This window comes from Halichoerus grypus, chromosome X (assembly GCF_964656455.1).
Source record: "Halichoerus grypus chromosome X, mHalGry1.hap1.1, whole genome shotgun sequence".
In the NCBI taxonomy this organism is placed as follows: Eukaryota; Metazoa; Chordata; class Mammalia; order Carnivora; family Phocidae; genus Halichoerus; species Halichoerus grypus.
Genome location: NC_135727.1, coordinates 31166487 through 31189008, shown reverse-complemented (window position 1 = coordinate 31189008; position 22522 = coordinate 31166487). Strand labels below are relative to the sequence as shown.

The window sequence follows — 22522 nt, the reverse complement described above, 5'->3', positions numbered from 1 at the left end:
AGAACAGAGAAGAGAAGGAGACCAAGGACCCAGCCCCAGGGCACTCCCACATTTAAAGGTTAGCAAGACAATGAGGAACAAGCAAAGGAGACTGGCAGGATGTGGCCAGTAAGGCAGAAGGAAAACCAGAAGAGAATGATGTCATGGAAGTCAAGCGAGGAAGGTGCTTCGGGGAAGAAGGAATGATCAACTGTGAAAAGTATTTCTGGTTGGCCAAGCAAGAGAGGAGCTGAGAATTCTCGGTAGACTTTAGCAACCTAGGGGCCTGGATAAAAGCCATCTCTGTGGACAGAAGCTTGGTGGGAGTGGATTCAAGAGAGAAGGGGGAGGAGAAAAATCGTACACAGGCAATATAGACAAAACTCTTAGAGAGTTTTGCTGTAAAGAAGAGTGGAAAAGTGAAGCAGTCCCTGGAACGGTGTGGGGGATATTTTGAGGCGGTATTTAGAATGGGAAGAATAATTGCAAGTCTGCCGCAGGAGTACTCACTGGTTGTTGGAGTTTACTTGTCCTTATTCACCTGCATTTCTTGGCATAGTAGCCAGTCATCAGAGAAGCTAGAGGTTGAGGGAAGGGACGTTGTCAGCAGGTTTGAGTGGAACAGACTCTAAGGAAACCCCTGGACAGCCTTTAATAAAACTGGACTTAGAACCTCTGTGGTTAGCAAAGGAGAGAGTATCTCCATGTGTGGAAAAAAGAATTGGAGATCTCAGCCATGAGATCTAGCTGTTCTAAGTTGCCCCCCATGGTGATTCCAGCCTCCTTTGCCAACCTTGGAGGATCTGGCTTCAGTTACACTAAAATGAGCGTTGGGGGGGGGGTCCCCTTCCCAAAACATTATCTATTGTACAGAAGGAAGAGGAAAAGAACTTCCTACAGATACTGTGAGGACAGCTAAACCCCAGGTAGAGTTTGAACCAAGTGGGAAAACTGACATAAACATTCAGACCACAGTTCCACGAATTCTTTCCTTGTTCCTTGGTGAGAAGTGGGCCTCAGCAGCAGAAGACGGTCAGGCACCAGGCTTGCTGCTTAGCTCTGTGTTTTGGTTGTGATGGTTTCGAAAACACAGACGAGTTTTCCTGGTCTCCATGTACCATTCGTATTTGAATTTCTTTCCTCTTCTCGTGTCTTCAAGGCCCAGCTCCAGCATCCCCTGTTCTGTGGAGCCTGCTCTGAGCCCCCTCTCAGGCAAGATGAATCCTTTCCTTCTCAGAGTTTCCATAACCACTTTTCCTCTCTCTGGGAGGAGCCGAGTGTGGTTGTCACGGAAGAGGCAGCAGAATGTGGTGGCGGAGAGCATGGGCTCAGGAGCTAGGCCACCTGTGTTCAAGCAGTGCTTCTCACAAGTTGCTTAACTTCCTTGGGTTGCAGTTTCTCATCTGCTTCATCTGGATTTAATAAGAATAGGACTACCCTCAGGGACGCCTGGGTGGCTCAGTGGGTTGAGTCTGCCTTCGGCTCGGGTCATGATCCCGGGGTCCTGGGATCCGAGTCCTGCATCGGGCTCCCTGCTCAGTGAGGAACCTGCTTTTCCCTCTCCCTCTGCCTGCCGCTCTCCCTGCTTGTGCGCTCTCTCTGACAAATAAATAAATAAAATCTTAAAAAAAAAAGACTAGGACTCCCCTTGTAGGGGTTTTGTCAAGATTACAGAAACTAATGCACGTGAAGTACCTAGAACGGTGCCCAGCATGTAGTCAGTGCTCAATACCGTCTTGTTACTTGTCTCTCTTCTCGAGGAATACGACCATACCTTTATCTTTGCACCACTAATTCTTAGCAGTGGGTTTGGCATAGAATACTAGGTGCTTAGTAAGTTTTTGTGTGAATAAACCAGGTTTCTAAATCAGATTAAGTTCATGTTCAGTGCTTCCATATGTGGATAGCCCTTTTATCATCTCACTTATTCCTGTGTACTGCTCCATGTGGCTAAGAAGGAAGGTTCTAGAGCCTGATCACCTAGTTTGTATCATTGCTTTGCCACTTATTAGCTTATTTACCTATCAGTGCCTCAGCTTCCTCAACTGGAAAATGAGAAAAAAATATAAGAAGTTCAACAGAGTTACTGAATGCTCAAGTGTTAACTATGCTTACTATTAATCTTATTGTTAAGTACATGATTTAATGAACACCCATGATGTTTCAGGGACTGTGCTAGACTGTAGAGAGGCAGAGAGGAATAAAGCTTGGTCCCTGCTCTCAGAAAACCCATAGGCTAGTGCAGGGAGCAAGTGTGAGCAAGTCAGCATGTACAGAGGCTAGTGAGGAACAGACCAACTCTATAAGAGGGATCAGTGAGGGGAGAAGGGAGGGTAGTAAAGTTTATATAGAAGGTACATCCTGAGCTTTGCCTCTGGGGGTTGAGGGTCCTGGGATATTAATGTCTTAAATAGATGTGACAAGCCCTTTTGTGGTCTGTCAGAAATGAGTTTTATTACAGATTTCCTTAACAAGACCCCTTCCCAAGAGTCCCCATCCTGTATTTTGAAACCCAGAGAAGCCATATCTGGGTCAACAATGATGTATCGTCAGGCCTACCCAAGGGCACCAAACATGGTTTTGACGTTTTCCTTGAGCAAAACTCCTCTTTCCTTTTTGTAGTTAAGCCAGAGAACTTTCACAGGCTGAAGACTGCTTTAGAGGTGCCTCTGTCCTGCCCTTTCACACTCTCTCTCCCAGTGAACTTTCTGAAAAGGTTGGCATTTAGGTTCTTCCCTTTCTCACCCCAACAATCGGGTGAAAGGGAATGTAAAGAGTGATATGTTTTCTAAGAAAAGGCCAGGACCCCTTTCTAGCTCACGCTTGTAATAGAGACCTCTCAGAGACCACCGCATGGGAGCCATATTTAAATTATTGAGATCAAGGGCAGGGTGCTGGTGGATGAAAACCTTTATGCCTCTGTCTCTTAGAAAATCAATAAAGCCATTGAAGCTTGTCCATTTCCCCCAAGTAGTTAATGAGAACAATAGAATTTAGAGTTCCTGGTGTTCCTCTGGAGCTGATTTTGGCAGGTGATAAGCAGCTTGTAAAAGGGCTTATTATTTGAGCAGAGCTTTGACTGCCTGACTTTTAAAGTTGATTATTTATTTTGCATGTTGTATAACAGAGCATTGGGCAATGCTCACAAGAGGCCTTCTGGGTCAGAGAGTAGGGACTTTTCTGGCCGTCTCCTCCCAACAGAACCAGATTCTAGCTGCGGAGCGAGGGGCAAGCTTACAGATGAGGGCCAGGCCACGGCTTTTGTATAGCCCCTAGCCACCAGACAGGCCTTCTCATTCAACAGGGGCTGAATACATCCAAGTTTTCATTAAGTCCTGGGTCAAGGAAAAAATGTGCACGTGTAATTTCTCCAGCGTATGCTGATGATGTGACCTGCCTTTGAAAGAAATGCTTTTAAAGACCATATTTTGGTCATCTGTTATCAGCGGTCATACATGGGGTCCCTGTCATCTCAGGGAGTAGATGTTCTGAAAGGTAGGGCTTTCTGCGGGTTTTACGGTGAAAAATAATCAAGAGGTCTTCCCTCCTTTGTGAAGAGTGCCAAGCCAAAATTGTCCCCTGCTCTTTCGGTTCCAGCTTTAAAGCATTGTGCCTTCTAACCTAGGTGGTCTACGAGATCTCGACATTTTTTTTTTAAAGATTTTATGTATTTATTTGACAGAGAGAGACACAGCGAGAGAGGGAACACAAGCAGGGGGAGTGGCAGAGGGAGAAGCAGGCTCCCCACTGAGCAGGGAGCCCGATGCGGGACTTGATCCCAGGACCCTGGGACCATGACCTGGACCATGACCTGAGCCAAAGGCAGACGTTTAATGACTGAGCCACCCAGGCGCCCCAATGAGATCTCGACATTTTAGAAACAGTGAATGAGGGAAGTTGCTTTGCTTTCTATTCTAAACTTTAAAAGTGGATTGAGCCAGGTCCCTCAAGGAATTGAGATGGTCTTGATAGAGAGAAACTTGGTTGTGTCTCCTTTTTCACTTTTCTCTTGTTTGGTTTTGATGGCAACCTGAATTTGTGAGGAAGTTCTAATGTAGAGGCTCTAAGTCAGCTTTGTGTCCAGTGATGGAAGGAAAATGGGAAGTAGGGGAGGTGATGGGTGCCTAGGAAGAGAGTTCATGAGCTACTGAATGAATTTTGGATGTCTTATGCTATTTTGGAGACACGTGTCTTGGGAGAGGCAGACTTTACACTTGAAGTTACTGTTTTGGGACGAACCATCCTCCCTCAGAGATAACATTTTGTTGAAGAACATCTTGGGAAATATGAAATCTGATCATCCTTGTAGAGTTCGTGGGTGTGACCAGGTTAATTTCTTGCGCTAAGGTCTCTAATGTTCTGGATGGACCCCTGCTTTGGCTCCTGTATTAGTCACGATAGGCTAGCCTCTGAGGCAGGAACACATAAACAGCACAGGTTTATTTGTTGCTCGCATAAATAAAGTTTGAGGCAGACTGGTTGGCCCTTTCCTGTCATGTGGCAATGCCATCTGGAACACATGAACTCGAAGGGCACCATGGCAGAGAAGAAGACAGCTGAAAGCCCACGTGCCTTCATTGCCTCATCCCAGAAGGGACGCACCTCACTTCTGCACGCATTTCAGTGACAGGAACTAATCGGCTCGCCCCGACCTAACTGCAAGGGAGATGGGGATATGGAGAGGGGCACCTGCTACATATGGCAGTTAGCCACGACCTCTGCTGCATTCCCTGGGATCCAGCTGACCATTAACTTCGCATCCCACTCAGGGAATGTAGGAGTGATGCTGACGTTCTAATTCTGAAACAGACCGGACTGCGATCACCAAACCCCCTCCTCCGTGTGCCAGAGTGCTCGTTTCCTCCAGGGAGAGGAGACAGGACATGTATACTCCCCTGTTTGTCACTTACCGTCCTTTTCCCCCCTCGTCACTCACCATGAAACCCCCACTCTCCCTTCTGCTTCTGTCCCTAAGAGTTAAGCTCCATGTAAACATGAGAGTTGCCTCCAGGTCAAACACCTTTGTCACTCCTCCCAGGTTCTGATTCTGCCTGGAGCTGTGGGAGCAGTTGGATAAGAAAGTGCCAGAGTTGCTCTTTGTGAAGTTGATCTCCCAAGGCCAGGGCAGGCCGTCCATGTCTGCCGTGGTCCTAATGCCTCAGGGTTGACTCAGCTTAAGTTAATTTATGGTGAGTGCTCTGACAAGATCGGGTGAGCAGTCCCCCCCCCCCCCCCCCCCCCCCCCCGTGTCCAGGAGTATCACTGGGAGAGGGAAGGTGGAGCCATTTCCAGATTTCTCGCTGGAAGTGGAGACCAAATTCCCAGAAGGACCTGAGAGGTAAAAAGTGGTTGGTTGTTCCTGACGTGATTCAGTGTTTACCTGAACCATAACCACTAGAGTATACTAGAGTGTGTGTGTATGTGTGTGTATTTATATATATATAATATATATATTTACGTACGTATACATACATATATAAATCCTATGGTACTTGGTGGGTAGGGTTGCCGAGCCCTTACAACAATTTACTTCTGTCGTTTTCCCTTTGAATCTCAGGCATGAGCAAATTAAGGCAGTCATTTTGCTCTTAGGGCCTTTCGTGTCTTGCACAGGAAAGGAGTGGGTGGACTCAGTGTAGATGAACCCAAGGAGCGCAGATCAGCCAGACCTGCAGCTCAGCTTCTGCGCCTCTGGCGTAGGTACCCTTCTGAAGGGTAGGCCCTGAACCAGCTGTAAGTAAGCTATGCACAGAGTGGCTGGCTGGCTGATGAGCAGGTTGGTGAAGAAGGGTGGGAGGGGCAGAAATGTAAGGAGGTGGGGTTCAGGAAGGGCTGTATCTCAAGGAGATGATGATGATCCGTTTTCACTTTCCCTCTTTGGCTTCATTGCTATACTCTGTGTGGGTCTCGTTTTCTTGAATCGGGGCGAGACTCAGCCAGATGTCAGTTCATAAATATAAATCACATCCGCTTTATAGAATCACTGCCAAACTCATTATGGTTCAAAGATTTCTAGGATCCACGTACAGCAGTCACTTGGGTTGGAGTTTCCCATTTAAATTTATTTCACACAATTCAGCCTTATGTCCTTTATAATGTGTTCTTAATTGTGTCTCAGTTATTTTAGCTGGCACTGCTTTAAAAAGTTCCTTTACATAATCTTTATTTTTATTTGTATTATTTTTTAAAGATTTTATTTATTTATTTGACAGAGAGAGAGAGAGAGACAGCGAGAGAGGGAACACAAGCAAGGGCAGAGGGAGAGGGAGAAGCAGGCTTCCCGCTGAGCAGAGAGCCCGATGCGGGGCTCGATCCCAGGACCCTGGGACCATGACCTGAGCCAAAGGCAGCCACTTAACCGACTGAGCCACCCATGCCCCTCCTTTACGTAATCTTTAAATCTAGTTGTGGGGCGCCTGGGTGGCTCAGTTGTTTAAGCGACTGCCTTCAGCTCAGGTCATGATCCTGGAGTCCCGGGATCGAGTCCCGCATCGGGCTCCCTGCTCAGTGGGGAGTCTGCTTCTAGCTCTGACTCTCCCCCTCTCATGCTCTCTCTCTATCACTCTCTCTCTCAATAAATAAATAAAAATCTTTAAAAAAATAAATCTAGTTGTGAAAACATCGTTTGAGGGTTGCTGTTTACATTTCCCTTTTCTTTTGCCGTAATACAATTTTGATTCTTCAATTTGACACTTTCACGTCTTCCTCTTCCTATTTCATATCTCTGCTATGATCGCCACTTTCCTCCTTAAGGTCCCTCCTCACCCCCAACATCAAATCCTAAGCTTTTTCCCCTTTTCCGTATCTCTGGTTGGAGATGTTACATATGATTTCTAGTAAAACTTCGAAGTGGTGGAGGATGTTTAACTTTAATGCCAGTTAGAATCTCTCAGACTTATGTGATCACTCCAAGGACTTCAAAGAAATTCACCTTAAAAATGAAAATATTCCACTGTGATACTTCATTTGTCTTCTCCAAATATCTGGAAACTAGGTGAGGACGAGTTTTACCCTTCCTGTTTTACAAATGTCAAATCAAGGTTCAGAGATGATCAATAACATTTTCCACTATCATCATCCTGCTGGTTGGTGGATGTCCAGCCCAAAATAACAAAATGATAACCTGTGGGTTCTGCCTTATTACTTCCAGCTTGGGCTAACAATGATACTGGACAGGCTGAGGGAGGCTTCTCTGCAATATGTGGGGGTTAATGGCCTGGCAGAGGCAGAACTCTGGGGTTAGGAGTCCCCAGAGGGCAGGGACCCCAGCATCTAGGCCATCCTCCTTTTTTATCCTGCGCATAGCTGGGCCTTTGGGGCCTGGCCCAGCTCTCCCAGCAATACCTGGTGGTAATCCTTCCCTACAGAGAATGTGGACACAGTGGGGATTTCGCTGTCAATAACGAACATTTTCAAGTGTTGGTTCTTCAAGTAAGGGGTGGCTGAGGATGGGAGGCAGAATGGCCTTCTCTGCAGCTTGTCAAATGAAGCAATGGCTATGAAAGTGGTTTCTGAATTGTGAAAATATGGAACACACGATGGCTATTGCTATCGCCTTGTAAGTTGCATGTGTCGCTTTTCTCCCAAGACTTTTAGGAAAGATCTCAAGTATTGCTACAGTTAGGAAACTTCAAAAATCACCTTGTTTGGCTTCCTTCTGATAAGTGCCTTTTTTTTTTCTTGAAGGAAGAACCCATGGCTTATTTATCATTTCCCCCCTAGCTCCATTGAGGTATAATTGGTATACAAAAAAACCTGGAAATAATAAATATATATAATTTGGGGAGTTATGGATGGACCTAGAAGACATTATCCTAAGTGAAATAAGCTGGTCACCGGACAAATGCTGCACCATTCCTTATACTCGAGGTGTCTAAAATAGTCAAAGATATAGAAGCAGACAGTAGGGTGGTGGTTGTCAGGAGATGGGGGGCACAGGGATGGGGGATGTCGCTCAATGGGCATAAAGTTACAGTTATACAAGATGAGTAAGTGCCAGATATCTGCTGTAGGGCATAGTGCCAAGAGTTAACAATAGGGTATTGTGCACTTAAACAATTGATCAGTGCATTTTTTTTTTAAATGCCATTGGGTTTCCCTAAGGATCTGTCTAAGCTCGAGAAGTCACCTTTTTCATTTCCTCAGCGCTTCACGTTTCTGGGAACAATGCAGAGATGCTCCTCTGTTGGAAGTTAGAGCAGATCTCCCAAGCCAGTGTTGCCCCTGCTTTGTCAGCACTTGATTTCCTGAAAGAAGAATCTGGCATGGCCTCATGTTTATTCTTAGCTATTCTTCCCAATTTTCTGTCACTCAGAGCTGTCCGAGCCAGGGAGTTGGTGTGGGGACAGGGAATTTTGAGGCCTGGCCCGATCCCAGGCAGATATTCAGTAGCACAACACTTAACCCTAGGCCAGGCTTCTGGCACCTTCTCTTCTCTGGTAATTTGCCCCAATTCTGGAAGGAGAAAAGAGCTACAAACTCCCTCAAACACACAGAGATAGCACTAAAGCCACACACTTTATTCCCTAGGCCTTTTCTAGTACCTTGTTTATAATTGCAACTAGCTCTAAACAGTTCTGTAATCTGGTTTCCTCGCCGCTGTACAGATTAGAAAGCAACAGGAAGAGATGTTGGAGTGGGGGATGGGGGCGGGGTGGGGAGAAGCTCAGACAAACTGACAAGGGACGTGCCCACTGAAGGCCCGATATCCTGAAAAGGGACAGAAAAACAAAATAGTATAGCACAATACAAGATGTTGCTTCTGATTACCCCGAGTTAGCCGGGAAAAAGATTTGAGTGAGTTAAGAAATCTGGGAATCATGTAATATATACGTATATATTTCATGTCATCAAAAATACTGTTTAAAAATTCTGGGAGTTTAAAGGATAAGATTCCCTTATCTGCACAAATCCAGTTACTTCTAACTCTGCCCTACCTCGCCTCAACCAGAATTATGAGGTATTTACTGTCATGACATTATAATGCCTTTTTTTTTAGAGTAAGGATCTGGAAGTCCCGAGAGGGACTGAAACTAACACGCATTTTGTGAGAGAGATTCAGGCACTGAGGCAGAATGAATGCCCGAGGGGGCGGGAGTCATTCATTCTCTGATTTGGTCCGCACAGAGGTGTCCCCTTTCAGACCTCCTGGGCAGCCTCCCTCAACTGCCCGGAGTTACTTTCCCACATTTCTGTGATTGGCCCAGGCTCCGGCCTGGGACCCTCCCAGGAAGCCTGAGCTGTGTGGGAGCGCAGCCGAGGGCCTGGGGTCCCCGACAGGAAGTGACTTCAGTCCTTAAAGAAGTCGCTGCCTGCCAGCCCCCTTGTGGCGGGAACCAGCCCAGCCTATTCATCACCGGCTCTGAGGTGGAGAGCGGGGCAGGGCACGGAGGCCGCTGGTCGCGTTCGCGTGGCCTCTGGGCTTTCTGCCCCGCTGCCCCGTGAACCGGCAGGCCTTGGCCGGGAGGCGACGCTGGTTGGGCGGGGGCTTGCGGGCGGCTGTCACGTGCGAGGGCAATCACACACCCCCCCCCCCCACCTCCCGCCTTTTGCTGGTCATTTAAGAGTCTGGCCTCACCCTTGTGCCAGCAGGAAGGTCTGTTTGGCTCGCTGTTCTCCCCGAGCCCCCATCCATCCCGTGACACAGAGTATGCTTGACTTGGCTCAGAGCAAAGAAAGAAACAGCGAGGCTGCTGAGCCCATAGAGCTGTCGGAAGCAGGTCTCACTTAGCCCTTGGAATTGTAATGCCTTGGCTCGGCCTTTTGCCGCCCTTCCCGCTTTCCCTGTTCTGGCCCTTAACGTGCTCCAGCGAGGGCTGGTGGCTAATTGGGAACTGCACTGCACCCACCATCGGCGGGTGGGGGGATGATTCTTCGGGCGGTAGGACTACTAAGCAGGGCACTAAAATGGGGTCGAGCACCGTGCAGGGACTCAAGCCGACCACGCTGTGGTCCCGCATCAGCCGGGACCGCTGTGTGATCTTAGATCTCGCAGCCATCTGCCTGAGCAGGAGGGGGCGATGCTTCTAGGAGAGGACGCCTAAGCTCTAAGCACGAAACCTTCCATCCTCTTTCCTTTTCAGACAGACAGAAACCTCTTGGTCCATCCCCGAGAGTGTCTTCTCTTTTTTCCCTTGGTACCCATGTCCCCCTTCACGGGAGCCTCGCTTTGGGTGAAGTCGTTGTTAACCGATTTCTTTTGGAGGCTGCCCTGGGAATAGGGAAAGATTGTTTAGAGAAGCGTAAATGCTGGCGCTTTTGACTTTGGAACTGCCGTCTGGAATTCAGGATGAATAGTTAGTGTAGTCCCATCTGGAATTTCAATCACGGAGTCACAGGGAGAGGAGCCCAGCTCCCCGTCCGTGACACAGTGAGATTGGCCGCTCGACCGCTCAGCCTCAGTTTGCTCTCTAGCAAGTGATGGGGGGGGGCACAGAAGGAATATGCCGTACCATCACCTCTCGTACTCAGCCGTGCCCAGAAAAAGCAGGGGAGCGCCTGCGGAGGGTGAGGCAGCAGGCTTGGACACGGATACCCAGCAAGTGACCGACTGTATTCAGTGCCCACTGTTGGGCAACTGAGCCAGGCATTGTGGAGTAGGGAGATGAAGAGGACAGCTTTCTTCAAACAAACCCTACCTGTTCTTGCTTTTGGGCCTCCATCAAGTTGTTTCCTCCAATTGGCATGCCCTCCTTCTCCTCTTAGCTTATGAGAAATCCTGCCCATCCAGCAAGTCCCACCTCTTCTGCTAAGTTCAGCACACTTTTCCTGAGGACTCCCACTTACCCAGCCCTCTTTGGGGGCATACACAGATGAAGAAAGGCTTAGTCCCTATCCTCAGGCGGACCGAGCTCTATCGTCCTGTTTGCTTCACGCTCGTTCCTTTCTCCTCTCTGGCTGAAACTTAAGCCCTCTGAGGGCGATGGCTGTGTTTCGAAGGTCCCACAACCGCTCCAAGTTGGGCGAGTCACTAGAAGGACTCACAAGCCACAACAGCAGGTTTTATTCGCAGCTCAGGTTTTCACAGTGAAGGATTCAGAGATAGGCAGCTGGAAAATGTAGGCCTCAGCCAGGCCCGGGCTTTCAGGTTCTTCCCCATCGAGGGCGACCCAGCAGCAACTAGCAGCAAACTACAGGGACACCTGTGACATGTCTCTGCCCAGGAGAGCCTGCTCAAGCCTCAGGGTCTGAGGCTTCTATGCAACACAGCTCAGGATTCCAGCATCGAAACCAGGTACATTGTGGATCTTGTTAGACAATTCTGAGAGGTCCTCATTAGCTGGTACAACTTGTGCCATTGCTCTGGGCATACAAAACAACATCATCAGTCAGAGACATAGAGAACCTTCTGAGGGCCATGCTCCCAGGGGTGGGTCCAGGGTCACTTATGATTCGAGGCTCCCCTGGGGACATGCAAGGAGTGATCAACAAGACCTTCTGCATTAATGTTCTCTTCTAAGCTGTGTCTTCTCCATTTCCCATATCCTCTCAGAAGATCCTCTTGGCACAGAGTCACGCCAGACCTGAGCTCCCCTCTGAGCTCAAGACTCACGTATATTTCACCATCTACCTGCCATGTCCGGTCCCATAAGCGTTGGCACCCCCACCCGTCAGAATCTGCACTCGAATCCCTTAGCCTGCTCTTCTCCGTCTCAGGAACTGTCAGCATCGTTCGCACTGTTGCTCAAGCGCCCGAGTCAGGCTGTGATCCTTGACTCTCTTCTGCTCACCTCCCACAGCCAGTCAGGGATTCCCAATGGCTCTAACTCTGAGACGCATCCCAGATGTGACTACCTCTCATTCTCTCAGCCACCCTCGTCTAGAGCACCATCAGCTTTCATCTGGATTACTCGCCTTCTAAGTGTTTCTGTTTGTCTCCCTGATGGCCTGTTCCCCACTCACCACCCAGAGTGATCCTTCAGAGTGTAATACCAGAGATGTCACTGCTATTCACAACCTCCGATGGCTTCTCAACAGGCTTGGATTAAAATTCAAACCTTGTAGTCCGCTGCTCACTCATCATGCTCTAACCTCATACCAGTGAGTGGATCGGTTTCCTCCTCACGTGATCTGCCTTCTTCCAGGACTGTTCTTCCCCTAACCCTTCAAACGCTTTACGTTTTTTTTTTTTTAAGATTTATTTATTTATTTATTTAAGGGGGGGAGGGGCAGAGGGGGAGAGAGTCGCAAGCAGACTCCACGCTGATCATGGAGCCCCGATGTGGGGCTCTATCTCATGACCCTGAGATTATGACCTGAGCTGAAACCAGGAGTGCCACCCAGGTGCCCCTCAAATGCTTTACGTTTTACTTCCACTGTCATTCCCTCACGGAGACCTTCTCTGAGCACCCTATCTAAGGCAGCCTTGCCCCTCCCCTCATCTGAAATCATGATTATTGATTTATGTATTTGTTGTCATGCAACACTGCCTAGAATGGAAGCTCATGAGAGAAGACCCTCCTTTTTTTTTTGTCTTGCCCACAGTAGTAGCTCTAGCCCCTGGCACCATGCCAAATTCAGAGTAGGGATTCAGGAATATTTGTTGATGAACGCAGTAGGTAATTAATCAGTAATCAGCATGTGATTACGAACTGGTCTCTGCCCTTAAAGGTTTACATTCTACTGAAGAGTTGAGTAGGAAAAAGCGAAATCTACAGAAAACTTCCATGCGTTCTGGTATCCATATAGGACAGGTCAGCGTCCTGGGCAGGAGACACTAGCAACCGATGGGCAACCTCACACAGCTGACGTCTATCCAGCCCAGCGTTCTCTTTGACTGGCTTCGAGGGGCTGTTTGAGGGGAGGCGCCGGCAGCCTGGAAATTCCAAATGGAAGACAAAGATCGTGGGAGCTGAGATCTTACCCAGGGTAGAGGCAGGTGTCTTTGCCAGAGGAGCAGCCCCAACTATGCTTGCCCCGGGCCTCTGGCTTCTTCAGAGCCTGGCCATGTGGGTCTCGAGAGATCCTGTGGACGGTCTGATATTGTTTAATAAATATCTGTTCTGCTTAAACTAGTCAGAGTGGATTCTGTAGTTTGCAACTAAGAATCTGTTCTATCTAATCGGTTGAGAAAACAAAAAAAAGGTTGAAAATCAGAATCCTGGGGCGCCTGGGTGGCTCAGACAGTTAAGCATCTGCCTTTGGCTCAGGTCATGATCCCCCAGCGTCCTGGGATTGAGACCCACATCGGGCTCCCTGCTCAGCGGGGAGCCTGCTTCTCCCGCTCCCTCTGCCTGCCGCTCCCCCTGCTTGTGCTCTCTCTCTCTCCCTCTCTATCAAATAAATAAAATCTTAAAAAAAAAAGAAAATCAAAATCCTGACTCGTAACCGACATTGAAGCTTGAATGGAAAATGTTAAAATTATAGGGACATGGGAGGCATTGCTTCAAAACCGAACCAATACACATAACTGTATCAAAGTGACATGCCAAGTTTGAGGCGGAGTAATTTATTTAGTCATATGCCTGGGGAAAATTGTTTATGTTTTATGTGTTTGTAAAGCACCATTAAAAAAAAACGAGCATCTGCTTCTTTAAGTTTTATGCTATTATAGTCCAGTGTAATTTTTATTACCGGTGTATCAGTTACTAAATTCAAAGAGACTTAAAATATTTTAAAAAGGCAAAACTAAACTGCAGCATGAAAGAGACTTTTAAAATATTTTATTTTATTATTTTTTAAAAAGATTTTATTTATTTATTTGACAGAGAGAGACACAGTGAGAGAGGGAACACAAGCAGGGGGAGTGGGAGAGGGAGAAGCAGGCTCCTGGTCGAGTAGGGAGCCCGATGCGGGGCTCGATCCCAGGACCCTGGGATCATGACCCGAGCCAGAGGCAGACGCTTAATGACTGAGGCACCCAGGCACCCCGAGACTTTTAAAATATTTTAAAAATGCAAAACTAAACTGCAGCATTAAAAGTGGTAATTTGGGTGATATAAAACTATAAACAAAAGCAAGGAAGAGATTACCATAAAAATCAGCCTAGTGGTTAATTTTAGGATTGGGCTATATGCATCAGGCTTCTGAAGCAGCTGGTGAAGTTCTATTTCTTGATGTAGATGATTATAAAAAGGTATTTACTTTATAATACCCTTATCAAGATCTACGGTTTTCTATATGTTATAGTTTGCAATTAAAAATGGTTAAAAAATGAGCATATCAACTACTCAAATGTGAATTATTTTTGTGTAGATGTCCCTGTGTGTTTTCATTTTAGCATCTCTTAAGACTTTGTTATGGATTTTTGTCTCTGGGAACAAGTGAGTTCTTGTATAAGTTTAACAGAGAGCATAAAACATGTATCATTTCTTATAATCAAAATCATACGAATGAAAACAAAACACCATTTTTCCCCCTATCAAATTGGCAAAGACTTAAAAAGATGTTATTATTCAGTGTTGGCGAAAATATGAAGAGACGGGTACTTACGTGCCCTGCTGGTAGCCATGTAAATGAGTACGATTTTTCTAGTAAGCCATTTTGTGGTCCAGAACAAGGGCCTTAAAAATATTCACACTTGTTTTTTACCCTGTGAACTGAGTTCTAGGAATTTTATGTTGAGGAAATGATCGGAGATGTTCAAGAAAATAAACGTGCAAGGATGTTGTTACAGCAGGTTTGTAATAGCGACGTCTTGGAAGCAGGAGGAATGTTGACCAGTGGGGAAGTAGTAACATCCCCAAATGAAATAGTATGCAGCTATCAAGATGATGGTTTGGAACATAGACACATAGAATGGTGATGATGATGATGGTGGTGGCCAACATTTATTGATCACTTACTATTTGCTGGGGACTCTTAAACCTCTTTACCTGAATTCTCTCATCCTTGCAACACTTGGGTAGAGTAATTTATTTAGTCTAGTAGTATCTCATTTTATTTAGTGAGTAGTATCTCATTTTGCAGATGAGAAAACTGAGGTTCAGAAAGGTTCTGTAACTTACCCAAGCAACAGGGCCAGGGCCTGAATCCAGGCCTGGATACTTGCATTTCCAGAAAGGCTGTTAACAGTACTAATATTTAGGTGGTGGGAGTAGAGTGATTCTTATTTTCTACTTTATATTTTCCTTTACGGTCGAAATTTTATAAAAGGCACACTTATCAATATTGCAACCAGAAAACAAGAGGAGCTCCTGCCAGATATTCCTGCCACACAGGGAAACGCTCTCTGACTTCTAGTGGAAGTGTCCAGGAATGGGAGTAGGGCCAAGAGTCTTGAGGCAGGAAATACTAAATCGTTTCCTTGGGCTCGGCTTCTCGGGCTCCCTGACTAGTCCAGGTTTTTCCTCAGAACACTGCCACCTAACTACAGACTGGCAAGCAGCTGCCTTGGTCTGGGTTCCTTGCTTCTGTACAAGTGGAATCTGGCTGAGGACAGGAAGGGCATGTGGACAGTGACAAAGGGCAGGAACTGTCTGCTTTCTGAATGTTCTTTTTTTTTTTTAGATTTTATTTATTTATTTGAGAGAGAGAGAGACAGCGAGAGAGGGAACACAAGCAGGGCAAGTGGGAGAGGGAGAAGCAGGCTTCCCGCTGAGCAGGGAGCCCCACGCGGGGCTCGATCCCAGGACCCCGTGATCACGATCTGAGCCAACACCGCACCGACAGAGCCACCCAGGCGCCCTGCTTTCTGAATTTTCTGCTAAAACTGCCTTCCCTAAATTCTTGCATTTCACACTGCTTGCCTGAGAGCCGTGCGTTAGGCAGCAGGAGCTCTGACTGGGCGCTTCTGTATCCTTCGCTGCCACCTCAGCCTTCATGCCAGGGGTCAGGTAGCCTCCTTCTGGCTCTGGGTAGGAACACCCTTGGTTAGTCCAGGAGGACTTGCGGCTCCCAGTGGGTCACCGTGACTTCGTCCCGTATCAGCTGCATCCCCTTCCACCGGCTCTCAACCAGTCTCTTCCCCAGACTTGGATCTTCTGAGGGAAGACGAGGCAAGAAAACACAGTAGACCCAGCATGAACCCTTCTCCAGGCCCGGGAAAGGCTTATTCAAGAACCCTGCCTTCCTAAGAACAAATCAGTATATGGAAGAAAGACACTCGGGGAGTTTGCCCCAAGGTTAACTACGAGACCTGGAAATGAAACCTCGCTCTCCTGCTTCTTAGGCCCCCCTGTGCTGTCTATATTTAGCCAAGCTGCCCCGAGCCTTGTCCACCTTGTCTGAGCGCCAAAGTAGGCACACAGTTTGCTCATAAACATTCCTGTGCTTGCCAGCTCACGCCTGCCAAGCATTTAGATGTTGGTTTCAAAATGCAAGCCTCCCCCTGCACCCAGGTCCCAGGGCCTGCAGGGAACACACACCAGGGGGTCAACAGCCTGAGTTTTTCCCGAAGCCAAGTGACCTCAGCCAAATGGCCTAAAATAAAAGGCGTGTCTCTCACTGCTTCATCTTGGCAGGGGCTCAGCGAATGACTCCCTCTCAGACCCACTGTTCCTGGTCACAGTTCTTTGAGTGTGTTGACCTACTTTCTCCCCTTCAGAGGGAAGACAGAAACCAATACATGTCTCCAGCGAGTACTCTTGCTTTCAGGAACGTGGATTCTGTCTTCTGCCCCCTGGTCCTTCCCATGCTCCATTATCACTCTGCTCTAAGCACTTGGAGCAAGACTGCGTCAGAACCCTGAGTGTTGCTTACTGTCCCCATCATACAGCTGTGTTCTCAGAGATAGTGTGCCCCACACATCCCAGGCACAGGGAGGGGGGCAGAGCCTGCCCAGCCTGCCTTTCCCTGCCACAGCTCATTGTTAAGTGGCACAAACTGCATCGAAGTTGCTTCTGCCTCAGAATCTTCTGGAAATCATCGGGGGGGGGGGGTGTCTCTGATTTTGGCCACCTTATACCATGTGCCTGGACTCATTATGGACTGAGAGACATTCAGCTGGAGACCCCAGGCTTGACTCTTTAGTATACCTTTGGTGTTGGCCTCCAGGAAAAGTCTTGGGGGCTCAACTCTTTAGTCACCTTGACAGGCGGAACCCCTCTTTGGACAGTGTGTACAGGTGACTCTCAAATACCCACACGGAGATTTTCTATGGTGACTCGATCATTGTAGACTCTTTACCCTTCCCAGTCCGCACGCTCTTGCCCGCCTCCTCTAGCCATTGGCCGGATTCAGCTTGGAAAATATATACTCGTTTTAATGTCAAGCTGAGAAAAGTTAATTAGAGGCATAAATCTGCCGGGGTTCCGAGGAAGGGCGTGGATGGGTCACATCATGTATTTGAGTGCCTTTTGGATTATCGGCTGGCTTTAATAACCCGCCACGTCCATCCTCCATGACCACGGGTGAGTGAGTGTATCCTGGTTAGCTCCGCTATCCCTGGGGGTACTTTGTCTCCTTTCTTCCCCCCTCATCCCTGTGTGCAGAGCAGATAATAACCTGCCTGCCTTCTAGCATCCTATCACTTTTCATTTACATCGGGTAACTTGGGATTTTAAAAAAAGGTTCTGGGTCTTTTTTACCAGCTCCAAAATCATATTGGAGTCCTAGTGGCCACCAGCTGGGCCCGGGTTAGGGCGAGGCCTCCCTCAGGAGAGCGGAGCCGGCAGCAGGTGGTGAGGCGGGGTGTGGCCGGGGTCTCTGCTTCTCGGGGACCTTCCAGCCTTGTGGCCCCAAAGGGGCTGTCCCTCCCGCCCCCCCAATCATCCGGGTGGGAGGCAGCATGAGAGTGAACCACCACCGGAGCTCCGCATTCCCAGAACCAGAGAGAGGAGGGGGCCGACGGGATGGGGCTGAGGACAAACTGCAGGCAGCGGATGGAAAGGGTGACATTGCCAAGGAGGTGAACGATGGGGACGGGGTGGGGGGGGGCAATCGTGAAAGTTATTACCTTAGCGTATGTCTCCGAGTTGCCCCAGGACCCTGAAGTGAGAGGTGCCCAACTGGCAGAGCGGAGAGAAGGCTTCGGCCGCATCAGAGAGAGCGCGCTGTCCTAGAAAACGCCCCGTCAGGCGGGAAGTGGGCTTTGTCGCCGCTCTCTCACGGGCCGGCAGCAGCCACCTGCGGCTTCCCAGCGCTTGAAATGTGACTAGTGTGCCTGAGGCACTGGATTTTTAATTTAATTTTCTTTGAATGAATTTAAGTGTCTCGAGCCGCACGTGGCTGGTGGCTATCCAGCAGGGGGGGGGGGTTGCAGCTCCGGATGACGGCGGGGGGGGCGGGGGGGGACCCCAGGCGACCGGAAGCCAGCTGCCACGGCGGTTCACGGCCGCCCCTGGCATTCGTCCCGGTTGGTTGGCCGCTGACTACCTCTGCAGCCTGGGACAAGTTACGTCCCCTCTGTGAGCCCGTTGTCCCACCTGGGAGGTGGAGAGCAGAGCCGCGCTGACCGCGCAGAGGGCTACCGGAGGCACTGAGTGCGTGTGGACCTCGTCACCAGGTGCCTGGCATCCACGGAGCTCCCCGGAAATGGTTGCGGGGGCGACGCCTTGTGTCAAGGTGTCATGATGTTTACCTTATGACATCTTATTTTCCTGTGCCTTGGCCCTAGTCACCGGACACCGAGAAATCAGCCCTACCTTGCCAGTGCTTCGGGGCGTGAGGATAATGGCCTGTGCCCCAATTGACTCCCTTGAGCGCCCCGGCAGAAGATCCGTTATTTGATTTTGGAACTTTATTGTGTCTGAGCTTTGCATGAAATGAAATTTGAAAATGAAAGAAAGGATGAAATAGTCAAGGTCAGAATAATAACATGAAAAAAATCACAGGCCCCACAGGCCCCATTTCCCATCCGTTGAACAGGCATTTCTTTACTGAATCTATACTGAGAGACTAGTGCTTACAAGCACAGACTCTGGGCTTGTATCCACTACTTACTAGCTGTGTGACCTTGGGCAAGTTATTCAACCCTCTCTGTCTCTATTTCCTTATTTGTCAGTGGGGCATAATAATAGTACCGATCTTTCGGGTTGTTGTAAAGAATCAATACATGTAAAGCACTTACGGACTTACTTGGCACTGATGAGCACTTGATAAATATTGGCTGATGTGATTACTGTATGCTGGTACCACGATCGGGGCACTTTAAAGGGACCCCGGTGGCAGCAGTGAGGGGCAAGACTGGCGGCAGAGCTACGGGCTAAGAGACGATTGTGGTATTCCAGGCATGAGATGATGAGATCGAGGGACTGAAGGACCTATTGCAGGGACGGAAAGGTGGGGAATGGCACTGGAGATGTTAAGAGATCCGATCCACTGATGAAGAAGGGATAGAGGATACGGAAGGAGGACCACTTTTGGAGAGCAGACGTCTATGTGGTCATTTCGGGACACACTGGGTTTATGAAGACAGTCTGGTAGTGGTTCTGGAACTCAGGGAAGAAAGAGGTTAGGATTAGGGGCACAAATGCGGAAGACCTTAGAACTCTGTGTCAGGCCCTCTTATTTCTCTTTCTCCACTTTCTTCCGAGGTGATTCCCATTGTTTTCCATGCCGTCTTTAGGCTGATGAATTTGTTTTCAAACTTCCATCTCTAGCCCTGACCACCTGACTAATGTCTAGACTTCTATATACAGCCAGCTACTTAGGATCTCCAGCTGGATGACTAACACACATCTCAAATTTAATATGTGCAAACCCCTATTCTTAAATCCATCCCCACCCCCACTCACTCCTCCCTCAGTCTTCCAGTCGTAGTGAATGGTACCCACCATCTATCTAGTTGCTCAAGCCCCAAAACCTAGAGGTCACATGCTCTGGTTGTTTCTTCAGGTCACTTTTGTAGGCATCCCTTCCTCTGCCCACCCCTTTAGAATCTCCTTTTACTCTTCAGGCTCTCCTTGAAGTGATGCTAAGACCATACATTTCCCGTGGCTTCAAGCATCCATTCCCTGACTCATTCATTCTGCAAATATTCATCAAGCACCTGCTAGGTACTGTGCCGAATGCTAGAGATTCAGTAGGAGCAAGGAACAGAGAGGCACCACGCTCATGGAGTTTGTATTTGAGGGGTGGGGAAGACGTGTAATAAACTGATAAATGAAACATGATTTCAGATGATAGTAAGGGAGATAATAAAACAGGGTGACGTGATGAGACACTGACCAAGGTCAGGGCCTACTTGGGATGACCAGGGAAGGCCTCTCTGAGGAGCTGACATTGGAGCTGAGACGTGGATGATGGGAGAACATTTTAGGCAGGTGCAAAGACCCTCAAGAGGGGAGAAATTATAGGAGCCTAGCAAATGAGGATAACAAGATGGGCTAAGAATCGAGATTTAGGCAATGGCTCTATCTTATTAGGTCAAAGTAAAGAGCTTAGATATTATACACAGTGCAACTGAAAGCTCTTGGAGGGTTTTGAAGCAGGGAGACGGATATGGCATGATTTCCATTTTTAAAAGTTGGCTCTGGCTGTTGTGTGGAGAATGGCCTTTACAAGCTGGGAGACCAGGGAGGAGACTGTTGCCTTGATCCAGGAGAGACAACAGTGGCTGGGATTACATGGGAGGCCAAGGCCAAGGAGAGAAGGAGGAGCGAGAGATGGACATGTTAATCAGGGATCAGACTGGTGGAATTCGTGGGATGAGGGGTGGGAGAGGAGGGGGAGGAAGGAATCAAAGGTCCTAGCCCAGTACCTGGCAGGTGCTCGGTGAATATTTGTGGAATGAGTGAGCCATCCTCCAGCCAGGGTGGAGGTTGCTGAGGCCACGGGAAAGGTTATGGTCTTAGCATCACTTCAAGGAGAGCCTGAAGAGTAAAAGGAGATTCTAAAGGGGGTGGGCAGAGGAAGGAATGCCTACAAAAGTGACTTGAAGAACAACCAGAGTGGTAGGAGGAGGAACAGAGAAGTGTGATGTTACAGAAGCCAGCCCCGCTTCCCTCTCCAGAAGTAACCAATGCTAACAGATGGGTGGGTATCCTTCCAAATCATCTTCTATGTATTTACATACATTCACAAATGTTTATATTACATGCATATGTAGTTTTTTTGGTTTTTATATAAATGAGCTCATAGTACATGCATTATTCTTTCACTTGCTTTCTTAAAAAAAAATAACAGCTTTATTGAGCTACAATTCACATACCATACAATTCACACATTTAAAGTGTACAATTCAGTGGTTTTGTAGTATATTCACAGATCTGTGCAACCACTGCCATAGTCCATTTTTAGAACGTTTTCATCGCCTCGGGAAGAAACCCTGTTTCCTTTAGAAGGATCACTCCCTTATCACCTGCCCCCTCCCCCCAATCCGAAGCGACCACTGATCTCCTTTCTGTTTCTACAGATTTGCCTCTTCTGGGCTTTCATATAAACGGGAGCATATCCTCTGTGGTCTTTTGTGACCGGCTTCTTTCACTGAGCACCACGTTTTCAAGGGTCCTTTATGTGGTAGCATAAACCAGAATGTCCTTTCTTTTTATTGCCAAGTAATATTCTATTGTATGTATAGACCACACTGGGTTTAGCCATTTATCAGTTGGTGGACACTGGGTTGTTTCCTGCTTTTGGCTATTATGAATAACATCGTTACGGACACTCGATGACAAGTGTCTGTATGGACACACATTCTCATGTCCCTTGAGCGTCTACCTAGGAGTGGAATTGCCAGGCCATGTGATAAACTATGGTTGACATTTTGAAGAACTGCTGGACTGTCTTCCGAAGTCACTGTAACCTCCAGTCATTTTACACCCCCGCCAGTAGTCTCCGAAGGTCCCAGCTGCTCCGCATCGGCACAAACGCTCGTCAGTGTCCACCCTTCTGATGATAGCCACGCTAGGGGTGTGATATCGCTTACTTTTCTATGTAACACGCCTTGAATGTTTTTCCATATTGGCACGTATCGATCTCTCGTGCACTGAACTGCTGCGTAATATTTCAGAGACCACTCTTTTCGAGACGCTCCTGTCTATATCACTGTGTTCTGTCCTCCCCCAGGGCGCAGCAGCCTGGAGGTGGGAACGGCCGTGCTGGATGACCGCATCGATCCGGATTTGGAAGTTGTGAGGCAGCTAAGGCAGGAGGATGAGGTGAAGAACGGTATTGCTGGTTCATGGTGAGAGGGTACTTGAAGTGAGTTACCAACCCGGGCACATACCGGTCCTGGTAAGTGACAGTGACGAGGACCTGCAGTGTTGACTACAGCGTGGTGCCAGACCCTAAAAGCAGGTTTTGCAGGAGAGCAGAGAGCTAGTTTTTTGTCTTGTTTTGCACTTACCCATTTCCTCTGTTGAGTTCGTTTCTTCCCTCCTTCTTTCCTTTCTTCCTTCCTCCTTCCCTCCTTCCTTCCTTCCTCCTTCCCTCCTTCCTTCCTTCCTCCCTCCCTTCCTTCCTTCCTCCCTTCTTCCTTCCTTTCTAAGATTGCATCGTTCACTGCCTTGTCTTTTCAGATGATTCAGAACATAATAGGACCTTGTTTTGGGACTCAGAGTGGCCATTCTGACCATCTGCTTTTGCCCTGGACCTCTGAGGCATGTAGGAATATCTTTCTCCATTAAATGGGTCCCAGATTTCTGTGCTTTTGAAATTCCATCTGCTTCAGCTTCCAGCTTTACTCGTTTAGGTGTCAGAGATTGCGATCAGCGTTAGTCTAGGT

The 22522-nt window shown here is 48.1% G+C and overlaps 1 long non-coding RNA gene across 4 annotated transcripts in view; it reads left to right on the top strand.

The window, feature by feature from the left end:
• The window catches only part of LOC118555500 (uncharacterized), an 85121-nt gene that overhangs the window by 13223 nt on the left and 49376 nt on the right, over positions 1-22522 (top strand). For all 4 annotated transcript variants that reach the window (XR_013444573.1, XR_013444572.1, XR_013444574.1 and 1 more), the window contains one exon: positions 21865-22032. This is a non-coding gene — a long non-coding RNA (uncharacterized LOC118555500). The remainder of the gene's footprint in view (positions 1-21864; positions 22033-22522) is intronic.